At 34.7% G+C, this 13,011-nt stretch overlaps 1 long non-coding RNA gene across 1 annotated transcript; it reads right to left on the bottom strand.

The window, feature by feature from the left end:
- Nucleotides 1-7,427: 7,427 nt before the first annotated feature.
- Nucleotides 7,428-11,209, bottom strand: LOC122148170. Its single transcript, XR_006162152.1, has 4 exons — nt 11,131-11,209; nt 8,859-8,989; nt 8,373-8,477; nt 7,428-7,493 (listed from the first exon to the last, which is right to left on the bottom strand). It is a non-coding gene; the product is annotated as an uncharacterized LOC122148170 (long non-coding RNA).
- Between the last annotated feature and the right edge of the window lie 1,802 nt (nt 11,210-13,011).

Genomic DNA, 13,011 nt, shown 5'->3' with positions numbered 1-13,011 from the left:
GGTTTGAAGGTTGCAACAATCTCAGCACAACAAACAGGGCGCAGAGCTCCACAAACAACACACATGGTATCAGTGTTGTGCGCCTAGTTAGGAAATCATTTACAAGTATGACTCTAGTTACTTCTCCTTCCTGTCTAATTAGGATAGTGCTTGTGCAAATCTTTAGATAAACCAAGCACATACAACAGCCACCCAAAAAGTATTTGGACATTAATTACAGCCAATCTTAGAAAAATGTCGGGATGAATTTGTTTTGCATAATAAAATATCAAAAACAAGTGGCATTTGCAAAGGAAGGAGATTGGTTTTTCAAAATTCTATTTTTTATAAAAATTTATCTTAAACTACATCCAAAGGAAACAGAAACATCTTTAATAAATAAAAAATATAATAAAATAAGAGTAAGTAAAATCATAAATTAACATAAGATTTTATTATGAGTGCAGTATTTGTTAGTTATTATTAAAACATAATTTATAGCAGTTCATAGTAATTATTATTTAACATTCCACATTATCTACTTTTTGGAAGGTGGTCCATATCTGATTAAATATATTAATTATTATTCTCAAAGTTACTGTTGGCGGAATATAAAACAGGTTCCACTAAAGGTTAAGAGCAACCGTTAGAATTTTGTTTAATCACACGAATATGTTGCTTGTCTTTCATTTTGAAGCGATGTATTTATGCTGATTTATATTAGGGTTAACAAGCATTTTGAAGACGAGCTTTTATTTATTTATTTATTTAATTATTTAACATGCTTTTAGAATGATTGTAAATTATTTTTTTGAAATATTTTGATTTATATATTCTTTTTTATTTTATTCTATTCTATTCTGTTCTATTCTATGTAAAAATATTAACCATTATTCTAGTCTCTTCTTTCCTCTTCTCTAAACATTCTTCCTCTTTAATCCTCCCCTCTTCTTCTCTTCTATTTCTATCAATTTTGTTATCCTTATGACATTCATAATATTTTTCTTTAAGGCTTAAGTGTCCAAATCATTTTTTTGGAACAACTCTATGATATAATAAGTGATCAAATCCCCAATGTGCTGCATTTTTTTCTTCTGCAATCCTAAACTCCCACCCTGCCCCTTTGAGTGTCTGTATGCTGTGATGGAGCAGGCCATCTTGCTTTGATAGGCATCTCAGGACAAAGTCGGGATGCATTACTCAAACAGTGACAGCTACCAAACCTCTCTGGACAAGATGGACCTGCATCAGCTGACATACAGACACTAGATGCAATATCTGCAGCACGCTGAATATGGCACGAGAAGCAGATCCTGTTCATTGATGCACCTTTCATTCTCTCATACAGCGCATTTATATTCCATCACCTTAAATGTTCAGACTGTCAAAATAAGTCATATTAGCCTAACTTTTTGACACATTTGAAGACAGTCATATATTTTATGTGATGAACGGCACTAAATAGAACCAGGTCTCCTCCCACCGTCACCCACCTGTAATTGTACCGGACACACAGTGGAGTAATGTTTTAAAAGCGCCTCAAACTTAGTGTTTACACGTATTTCTTGAGGGAAATCAAACCTAAAACCCCTTCAACCAACTGTTGACTTTGCACATCAAACTGGGATAGGAGAAAGTATTTTAACCCAGCAAAAATGACACACTCCACCTTTAAACCAAACTAAAGCTCATTCTAATGCTCCAAGAACTTGAAACTTCGGTGATCTAAGCACCCAGCTGCCTGTAAGGCTGTTTGTATTCCAAGTATAAAAAAGTGTATCAAGGGAATGAAATATCACTTGTAAGGTTATTTAAAGAATCATCTGGGGAAATGGTATTTGAATGTTTTATATGTGTTTCTAATCAAACTCTTCATAAAATGTTTGTTTGATTCTCTTCTGTGTCGCTTAGGCATGGTTGTGTTGGAGAAGACCCAGCTTGCAAAGTGTGAAATTACCACAAGGTGTGTAAAAAAAGGCAGAGGCTCAGGTTTGTTCTCAGTGTGTGTGTGTGTGTGTGTGTGTGTGTGTGTGTGAAGAAGACGTTAGCTGTTGAAGTGGTAAAAGGCAAGAGACTTCACAGAGAAATCTCTGGTGGATGCAGAATCGCAGGCCCTACAGTGTTTCAGACTTCCCTGAACGCACACATCACAGGATTTAAGTCTAATTGAACTGCAGAATCTACCAGGCACAGAGGGGTGAAACGCTTTTCTTCTATTATATAATACAATCTTCATTTTTGATTAGAGAGCTGTCAAACACTATACTTTGTACTGGCAGGAACTAAAGCAAGTGTCAAACAAAAATAGCACATTTTTTAACTGTTATTATTATTATTCATATTTAGTATTCACTAATACAAAAGCAGTGATATTCAAGTTTTTTGAATAGATGCATGGAAGCTAATTTATAATTACGTGAACAACAAAACAAGTGGTCCAAAATGTTTCAGATATTCTTATTATTAATCAGAGCTTATTTTAATAGGCTTCATATGATTATTATTAGTAGTATTACCGAATTAATAGTGTTGCTACTACAAAATCAGTAATTATCATGCTGTTCACCATAAAAGCTATTCATAAGTCATCAATTAAACAATGGTAAAAGGGGTAAACAATTATATTTAACCAGAAAGCTATTATAATAACAGTTCATGATTTATATTTCCCTATTATGTTTTTTTTCAAACAGCTTCATAAGACTTAACCATAAAACAAGTGAAGCAATAAATCTTGTCAACACTAAAACAATGTTTAGGATTATTATTATGAAACAGTGAGACAATTATCTATAATCATCAGTTTGTTTTAAATAGCTTCATAAAAGCTATATTAATAATAATTATAATATTGTTTACATACAAAGCAGGAATAAATTCATATTTCAAATGGCTTTATTAAGTAACATGGTCATAATATAAAACTATTTAATAATTGGTTGATACTATTCACTATACAGTGTATTTTTTAAAATAGTTTTAATAAAAGCTATTCATCAAATGAGTGGACCAATAAATGTTGGATGAATTGGATGATTATAGGCATTTTCAAATAGCTCAGATTAGCTGTTACTAGTATTGGTCTGTTGGGACCACTCATTTTATAGGAAGCTATTTGAATTATTAGCTATTGCTTTTTTTCTGAAAAATGTTTTAGAGTCATCATTGTAAATGTCTGAGGTTGATGATCAATGCTGTATATGTAGCTAAACAGAAATAAACAAACCCACAAAAGGTATCCATACACCTAAAACCGCCCATGCATTTGCAGGACATGCAGTGCTACACCTGCCTGAGTATAAATTGTGGAAGTCATTAAAATCTCATTTGACAGGATACTTGAACAGCTCTCTGTTCTAAATGATATGGGGATGTAAGAAGAAGTGCATTACGGCCCAAACAAACTCCTGAAGAACCACTGAGAGTCCAATGATTTTCAGGCATGCGCAGGGGCTATTTTAAAAAATCTGTCACGTAGCTCTCTTCTTCAATAATCCCCTCAAAACGAACTGCACTTTTCTGTTGGTTTGCATTACTGGCCTGGCAAACCACTTTCTCATTTGTATGTTAAGTTAATATTTTTCACATGAGAGAAAAGTGGGGCAAGGACGGAGAGAAGGATAGAAATGAGATAATGTATGGCATGGAAACAGATGGTACTTGCTGGAGACAGATGACTTTGTTTGGAGCATTTTTGCCATGAAATAATGGATTATGGGAAAATATTTTGCCCCACACGTACAAAGCCACACACAAATCATACCCATCAAAACACCCAGACCACCCTAAAACAATAAAAAAATATAATTTACATTTGATGTATGATAGATATTAACTAGCACCTCATACAATCATTTTAATGAGATAAATATAGAACGGTGTCCAAACCTGTTCAGCTATAATCTCATTTCACCTGACAGCGCTGGAAGGCAGAAGGGAAAGTTGCCTTTACTTTATACATTACGTGTGTGTGGCTGTCACTGGTGACAAATGGACCCTGCTTGTAGGGACTTTCAGACCATAAATGTTACAGATAATCATATGGGGTACTTATAAGCTAAACTAATGGATGGTATTTAACCATTCCTAACATCATAAGCCTCATGGGCATTATGTGCAAAAGTCCTCCACGCTTGAAATAGAAGTTCATCTTTCTTTTTTTCCTTTTAAACAAAGGGTCAGAGGTTGCAAAAAAAGTTGCATAGTTCAAACATTCATGGATATAGCTGTCCCTAGAATGAATTGCATTTTCATTTGTTGACTTGGGGCCACCCAACCTTTTCAGATGTTCTGATAAAACCCCCACAACAGATGACATATTGGACACAAAAAAGAGGGCCAGTTCGAGTATAAAAAATCGGCTGAAATTTCTGTCAAGATCAGTAAAATAAGCTTGTTACTCAACTGAAAAGCATGCATTTCAGCAAGAGCACTAGTGTCATCTTTACATTCTTACAATCTTAACTTTTGTTTGTTGTGTAAGCCAGAGGATCAAACGAAGGGCCCAAACGGGAATCTGTAATCTATTTTTGATGAGCACCTTTTTTTGATGAAACTACCAGACCTCCTGTGGCGAGACCCCTCTACAAAATAAGAAGGGTCTTTGTAAGGATTAGTGGCAGCCTATCTCCAAGTTCATTTAGCAGACACTTTTAAGGGCTTAAAGTGAGTTTGAAGCCCAAGGCACAACCACACATGGGTTTTTATCATAAATGAGATGGCAAATGTTCTGTTAAATAATGGTTAGCGCAACTGCACGTTCTATTCAAAAATTCAAAGCTTTCATTTTATGCAATGTCAAAATGTATCTACACACACACACACACACACACACACACAAACGTGCAGTTCTGCTTAAATGTTTGAATCTGGCTTGAGTAAAATAAAAAATAAAACACCAGAAGTGATGTACTTTAAGCTTATTTACATATTATGGGCAAATTAAACAATATATTGTTTTTTTTTTATACAATTGACAAAATAGATGAGCTATCTATCTGTCTATCTATCTGCCTCCAGGACATAAAAATATATTTGAGAAATTTAAGTTGTTCCAGAAGATAAGAAATTATAATTTTAAATTAAATTAAAATGAAGTTTTTTTGCTTTGCCATTTAACAGCATTTTTTTCCTGCACATTTTTCCCCCAAGATGTCAGGTAAAATACAAAAAGTCTAATTACAGTAATGAAAGTATCAAAATATAATATATATTGAAAAAAAAAAACACACAATACCATGGAAAGCCTTTTATTGAACCGAGATGTAAAATATCTTTTTTCTTTATGTAAAGTATTCTGTAGTTTATTCCTGTTGATTGTAAAATTGAGAAAAAAACAACTTATTGTGTTTTGAAGGAACTGTGTTTCTGAATTTGGATATTAATATTTCACATTGTGCTTTGTCTGAATATTCATTAGAGTCAAACCATTTCCATAGACCTCCCTACCAGGTGTATTTGCATATAATCTCATATATTTGATATTTATTTTATAAAATCATACTATAGATTTAAATTATGCATAATATAGTAATGCAAAGGGACTTTTTAGAAAAGAAAAAAATGTTGAAGAAAAAAAAATATATATTTGTTGTCCGAAAACAACATTTTTGGGCTGACAAAACAAAGAGACTAACGTAATTCTTCCTTGGAAATGAACGTTATGAATGAGAAAAGTGATTTTACACTACATGTCCAAAAACCATCTGGTTAAGGTACGGATGGTCTCAGGTAGTTCAGAGTTTGTAGTTCAGTAAAAGCAGTCATTTCATCAGAGTATAAAATATCATTTGTATGAATCCAACCGGATGGATCCAGATCAAGGCTGATCATCTTTTACAGTGAGAGCATCAGTCCTCTAAAGGTCCATCTAGTTTTTTTTTCATACCTCTCAGTCCTCCGGATGTCGGAAAAATCTCTTTTTTTTTCGGTGGCACAGAAGTCTCATCAGATCGAAGGAGGATTTCATAGTGACCCTCCCGGCTGTTTTTCACCTGGTGATAATAGCTCCCAGATGTCCTACTGATGAATCAATGGTGCTTTTAGTCCAGTCCCACCACCATTGTTTTCCTTATATCAGTTCGATGTGGAGCAAGTGGGATGTATGCTGTGGAAATAAAAAATAAGTCATCATCTATCAACAGTATGTGCAACTCAAGACATCAGTGATGGGATGCCACATGGCACCCGTCTCTCATCGTGGCTCTCTGATTTTCACCTTTCATTTCACATGTGTATGTACGCTAAAACCATGCCGAAAGGAAATGCTAGATGATACAGTAGCACCACAGTAGAATGATTTTTACAGAAGGTTCTGAAGGCACTTGATTTCATTACAGACAGCAACTCCATGTTCCTTAGTGAACAGGGTCCGAAGTTGACGGCTATCTTTACGCACCTAAAGAAAACAACTGCAAGGGGACTGGCGTAACCGTAAGCAGATCCACACTAGCAGCAGGTACAGCATGATGTCAAACAGTTATCTAAAGCTGTTGTTTAGCAGAGCCGCGCTGAAATGAAAGGCCAACTTGATTCTCAGTGAGAGACCGGTGTTCGGTGTGTTAGCTGCATGATGAGCTTTTAAACATCCGATTCAGATGAGTGTGATAACATAGTTAATATAACAAAAACACATAGAGTAAGAATGAAACACATAATGCCCAGAATGGGCGATATCTGTTAAACTTGATCAGTTAAAGCACAAAGGAGGAGTTCATGAACGCTCCAACCTATCCGAAAACAGACTTTACATTAAGATTGTATGCCCCAAATGCCCTTTGAAACAACAGACATTTGTGGAGCCCTGATGTTCACATCAAACCAATAACATCAGAGCACAAGGACCTACAAAAAGCGCAACTGTATTTGACATATCTCTATTTTCAGACATAAAAAAAACGAAAACTGTTTTTTCAATCGATCATTCATTTTTGTTACCATCATTCGTTGTTGTTTTTTGTCCTCCTCGGAAGCTTGCTTTGTGTGGTTCAGGATTATGTATTGTGACATTATGAGGGTCTTTGAGAAAAAGTAGCAGATGTTTAACAGAGCAGCAAAAAACCATGTAGTGATGGAAATACATGTTATGTCTTTGTGCTTTGAAAAGATTCCCCTATTAAGTCTCTCAAGCCGTACTGCTGTAAACCCATCCACCTGTTCTGTTCTTTATAAACACTGACAACAGTCAATGGGCTTTTCCTCAAGATCTTGAGTGGACTCCGGTGTAAATTTCTCATATCAATGTGTTAGATTGAGCTTTAGAATCCCTCCATGGCTTCCTCTTCATTTCACATCTGATCTAAAACCTATAAGTTCCTTTTGTGTAGACGGGATGAATCTTTGTTTGTTGTGTTCAGGCAGTCTGAGTCAGCCGAAAATCTCTATGAAATGCCAAAGCGGGGTTCCACCTGACCATGTGATGAGGGTCACCTTCGGAGCCCAGCCAAGAGCCAAAAGTAATGTGAGACAGAGCTCCCATATATGCACTGCAGCGGGAGAAGCCAGGGATCTTATATCTGAGGAAATAAAGACAAGTACAAATGCAGTCACTGATGTGACACAAATATTACATTTCTCAGTTCTGTTGTAAAATAATTCAGAGATTAACAATTCTGCCTTCTAGAAGTTTAATGAGGTTTGTCTACGGTCTGTATCTCTAGAACAATCTTTTTCTAGAACATCTTTTTTTTTGCAACGTGCTATGCTTTAATTTAAAAGAGAGCGAAAAATGAACTGTAAACATTTGCTGTGAGTCATGAAAAGAGTCATTCAAGCTGGTTTATGGATAAGAAAAATGTAAAAAAGCGTAGATAATACAGTCCATGTTATATTAGCTTTGATCTTACACAAAAGTTTCTTCCCACACCTTGTGTGTTCTTGTGATTCATTTATTTAGACTAAACAGCTATGCAGCAAATTCAGCATTTTTATTTTTTATTTTTTGGAAAGAAATTAATACTTTCATTCAACAAGAATGCGGAATAAATTGATCAAAAGGGGCAGTGAAGACATTTATCATATTGCAAAAGAGTTATTTCAAATTAAAGCTGTTCTTTTCTACTTCTAATTTATCAAATAAACCTCAAAGAATTTCTGAAGGATCATTGAAAACTGAAGTAATAATGCTGTAAATGGTTTAAAATCGACAGTTTCGATCAAATAAATCAATTAAAAAAAATCTTTAAATGGTTTAAAATCGAATGTTTCGATCAATTTTTTACATAACCTGATAAATATGAATATACATATTTATACTCATATTTATTTATTATGTATTTATTTAATCCGAATGTATTAATCCATTATTATAGATTTTTTTTTTTTTTTCTTTTTAATTGAATTAAAATCAAATGCTTAAATAATTGCTTTAAAAACTCTCTGTCCATTATACTCACTACTACTGGGTGGGGGGTCTTGACACTCTCCTTCTTCTAATGGTCCACATCATCTACAGCAATATCCCCTTCAATGCCAGAACCACGTATACCCTCCAAAACCATCTACACGAATGGACGGGAAAATAAAGGCAAAAACATTTTCATTCTGTGGTGGCTTTTCATTTAATTCTGAATGCATATTCAAGTTTATTTGTATAGTGCTTTTTTACGATACAAATCATTGCAAAGCAACTTTACAGAAAATTAAGTTTCTACAATATTTAGTAGTAGCTTATCAGTGGTGACTGTCAGTTAATATGATTTTTGGTAGTTGTTTATTAGTGGTTATTTTGTGTTTGTTAATATTAGTTTTTTGTTTTATTATAAATTAGAATAGAATAGTATCCATGTTGTATCATATAATATTATATTATTATAATTCTTTTTTATATGATCATTATTTGTGTATTATTATTCAAGAAAAAATCAAGCAGAAAGAGGCACCTGAAAAGAGGACGTGGGATTGATGTTAACTCTGGCTTGCCTCCAACGGTCTCCTTGGTTCCCACTCAGGGTCCAAACAGACGTATCCTGACCCGTCTGGCTCTTCTGCCTCAAATACACATTTAATGTTCCTGGAAAAAAGGCAGATGCACTCAGTGTCAGTAGAAGTCATTAGATGCAATATGCCATAATGTCTTTTGAACCCTTCCTTTGTGTTACATAGCAACTGCAAGGTTCAGTGACCTTAAAGAGACCTCATCTCATCTTCATCTCCAGAAAAAATCAATCATTAAACTGTTCAGAACACAACCACTGCTGTTGTTATATACATGCCACATAATTGCTAAACTCTAATTTTAAGCCGATGAAAGGAAAAGTAGGAAGAAAATCTGTATTACTCTCTCAGATGTTTGGGATTCGGACAAATGGTATGTTGATTTCCTTGCAAATGAGTAGACAATGAAACTAGTGCTACAGAGATGTGGTGCTATTAATGCTAAGATAAGCTTTCTGGAACTGTTACATCCTGTTTCACTTGTGTGCTAAATCAATTATGGCTAACTGTGAACACTGGATTTTTTACACTTCCATCTGTAAATGATAGCATTTGCATGATGCTGCTTCCACACCACTAGGTGTCAGTACAAGTCAAAGATGACTGGAATACAGGTAAGTGTAACATACACAAAAATTGATTTTTAGTGCACATTTAAGTGCACCTTGTGTAGGTTTTCCTATCAAAACAGCCATCTAACCATGTTGTCTCGGTTCTTTGCTGTGCGGCCAGACAGAAGATCTTGTTGGGCACATGGATTTTTAACCCCAGATGCCCAGTGAGGCCACGTGTCAAAAGCCAGGAAGAGAACACCCTGGTGTGAGTTGGAATTAGCCCCCATGCTTTCTATTCTAAAAGCACACAGCTTGTGTGAAGCAGAAAAATTGCAGTTACAAGCTTGTCTGAGGGGCTGTGGAGGTCAACACTATCACAGAAGTGCAACTGCATGTCCAGCTCAACTGCAACAGCATAAAGTGATCATGAAAAAGGGAACTATAGAAATGTTTCCATATAGCACAAATTGAGTTATTGGTCTAAATCATTTACAGCACTTACAGTCCACTAGAAACCTTTAATAGCAAGGTTTTCCATCCCAGAAAAGGCCAAAGTGTACGCTGCACTTTTCTGACCAGGCATGTTAAAACATAAATATAGCAATTTCTGCCTCAGAGTAAAAGATAAAATATAAAAATAGACTGAGATAAACTTTAAAATAAGAAAAAAGTTATAGGTGTGTATGGAATGAATCACCCTCCTTTAAAATAATCACATTTTGTTGCTTTGCAGCCTGGAATGAAGACGGAATCAGTTTTTGTTTTATCCAGCTATATTTTTGCAACTTATAACATCCAAGTGAAAGATATAACACCAACATTATGTGATTATCAAAACCAACATGTCAGAAAAAGAATCACTAAGTTGGAAAAAGGATCCCCCCTTGTGTCTGCATTTTGTTTTAATTGCAGCCTTTAGTCTGTTGGGATATGTCTCTGTCTCTCTAACTTTGTTTGTTTTTGTGAATTGTGGGGACATTCCATAGGCATAATGGTTTTCTTCACAAACTGTATGTGCTATTGCCCTACACCAACCCTACACCTAACCCTGCCCCTTACAGGAAACTTTGTGCATTTTTACTTTCTCAAAAAAACTCATTCTGTATGGTTTATAAGCGTTTTGAAAAATGGGGACATGGTTTATGTCCTCATAAGTCACCCTCTCCTTTAATACCTGTGTCATACCCATGACATTATACCAAAGTTGTGTCCTGATATGTCACAAAAACACGCGCACACACACACACACACACACACAGAATTGTTTTCTTTCCCAAACTGAATTGACTGCTCTAAAATATGAGACACCAATGTTTCAGGAGTTTAGGAATACGACTCATGCTTATTCGATAACTGTCTTATTTCCTATTTGGGTTTATGTATGTGTTTAATTTTGTTTTACTGTTTTTTTTTAAAGATATTGTTAGATGCCAGTGTTTCCTGTTATTGCTATGCAAAGATTTGATTTCAAAAACAATATCATAGCTATTAAACTATTTCTTCTTATAATTTCAAATCTGGGTAACTTGTAATCTGTAACCTATTACATTTCCAGAGTAACCTTCCCAACACTGATTAACACTAATTAGAAGGCATTGCATATATTCCACTCAGTTAATCACATCAGGATTCTTTATGATGTATTGTGCTAACAGTAACCCACCTATATGTTTCCCATACATGTGGTAGTAGAAGCTGAAGCAGTATGTTGGGTTGGTGGCCACATTCCCGTAGGGATTTTTTAGGGGCAACATTGAAGGATGGAGTCAACAGTCGTGTGCTTTGTCTCCTTCCAGACGTGGTCGTGAGGTCTCGATGTACACCTGTAGAAACCTGTACAAAGTGCACAAGCACATACAAATCAACTAATCATCTACAACTAAAAAATCATCTAATATTCTGATTTCGTGCTCATTTATTATTATCAATTTTGAAAATAGTTGTGCTGCTTAAATTGTTTGTGGAAACAGTGATACATTCTTTCAGTATTCTTTGAAAAATAGAAAGTTCAATCTTTGTCACTTTTGACCGGTTGAATGCATCCTTGCTGAAAAAAAAAATAAATAATAATCTTTAAAAAAAGTCATACTGATCCCCAACATTTTAAACAGTAGCATATACAAATTAAATTTGCCACAGTAATTTTAATTGTGTAGAATCAATGTCATACAGCTACTCAAATCTGCTTAATTATCAGGCTGTAAGTTCCTCTCAGCACACCTCCACCTAACTCCATAGCACAGGACAAAATATTTTTCAATTCACATTTCTCATAGCCTCTTAAAAGACCTTTTTTTTTTTTTTTTTTTTTTTTCATATCAGGTCAGAGTGACTTAAAGAGATATTGACCTGGGTTTTTTCACACAAGTTAAGCCCTTAAATATCCATTAATTGAAATATTAACAGAGTACTTCATGAATGAGTCCTAAAACCCAGAAACAAGTTAACGTTTTAGCACTTCCAGTTTCATCGTCCTGCAGTCAATAGATTTTCAGAATGGGGTTTTGGTTAAATGCCTAAACATAAGGTCTGTGGTTAACACAAGCTCAAGATATTTTTACATTTTATTCTGTGACAAAATACATCAGTCATATGTTATTTTCTTTTAATATGTAGTTTTGTGGGGGGTTTTGTCTTGAAAAAGGTAGTTGCTATCAAGTGGCTAAATGGGACTAAAGTGACTGTCAGGGACATTAAACATCATGACGCCAAAAAGCTAAACTCATCTACTCACTAGCTTATTTTTACAGCTTTGTTGTGATTATACTTGCTCTCTTCTAAACTAATCTAAATCAGACTTTGTAATTTATGGTTTTGGTGTTGAGATTTTTGCATTAACTAATGCGATTTTTTTTTTTTTTTTAAAATTTTAATGATGTTTGGCAAAATTAATATAAGGTTTTGCATTAGGTATCTTTTTCTTGACAGATTTTAGTTTATTTAGACGCAGACTTTTCAGATGCGCACAGATGCATTAGTCTTATACTTTATTCAATAACTTTAACTTAACTGATAACTTTATTCAATTTATGTATCTATGTTCCTACTTGCTGAAGGGTACAGGTAGCTAAATATGACAATTTATTATAATGGGTTTTTTGAGAAGATTGTTTTAAGTTCACTTAACCCTGTAAGGCCCACTGTTGTAATATTACAACATCTTTTTAGCGTGACTAAAAATAAACCTGCTCATTTTTTTTTTCTTCACTCTAAGACCAGATTTACACAACTAATAGTGTCCTGTTGTTCAGCCTGGCAATGCTATTGGATGCTAGATTTTAAAAATAGGCCTGTTTACCTGGCCAAGAAGTCCCACAACCTGTGAACATCCCTTGTAGCACATCATCTTATTTTTCTGGACTGGATAAACCAACATTCAAGTAATATGTCTATATCATGTAGATATTAAGGTTTTGTCGAATGCTTTGATCATTTTCGATTTTGAGCTTTTTATGTCATTGTTGTAATTTTGCACAACATTTGGCTTAAAGGGAAGTGGCAAAAAAGGTGGCACCTTGCCAGATTACATGATGATACATGGGTA

The sequence above is a fragment of the Cyprinus carpio genome, chromosome A17, assembly GCF_018340385.1.
Source record: "Cyprinus carpio isolate SPL01 chromosome A17, ASM1834038v1, whole genome shotgun sequence".
NCBI lineage: Eukaryota > Metazoa > Chordata > Actinopteri > Cypriniformes > Cyprinidae > Cyprinus > Cyprinus carpio.
This window is presented reverse-complemented; position numbering and strand designations above follow the sequence as displayed.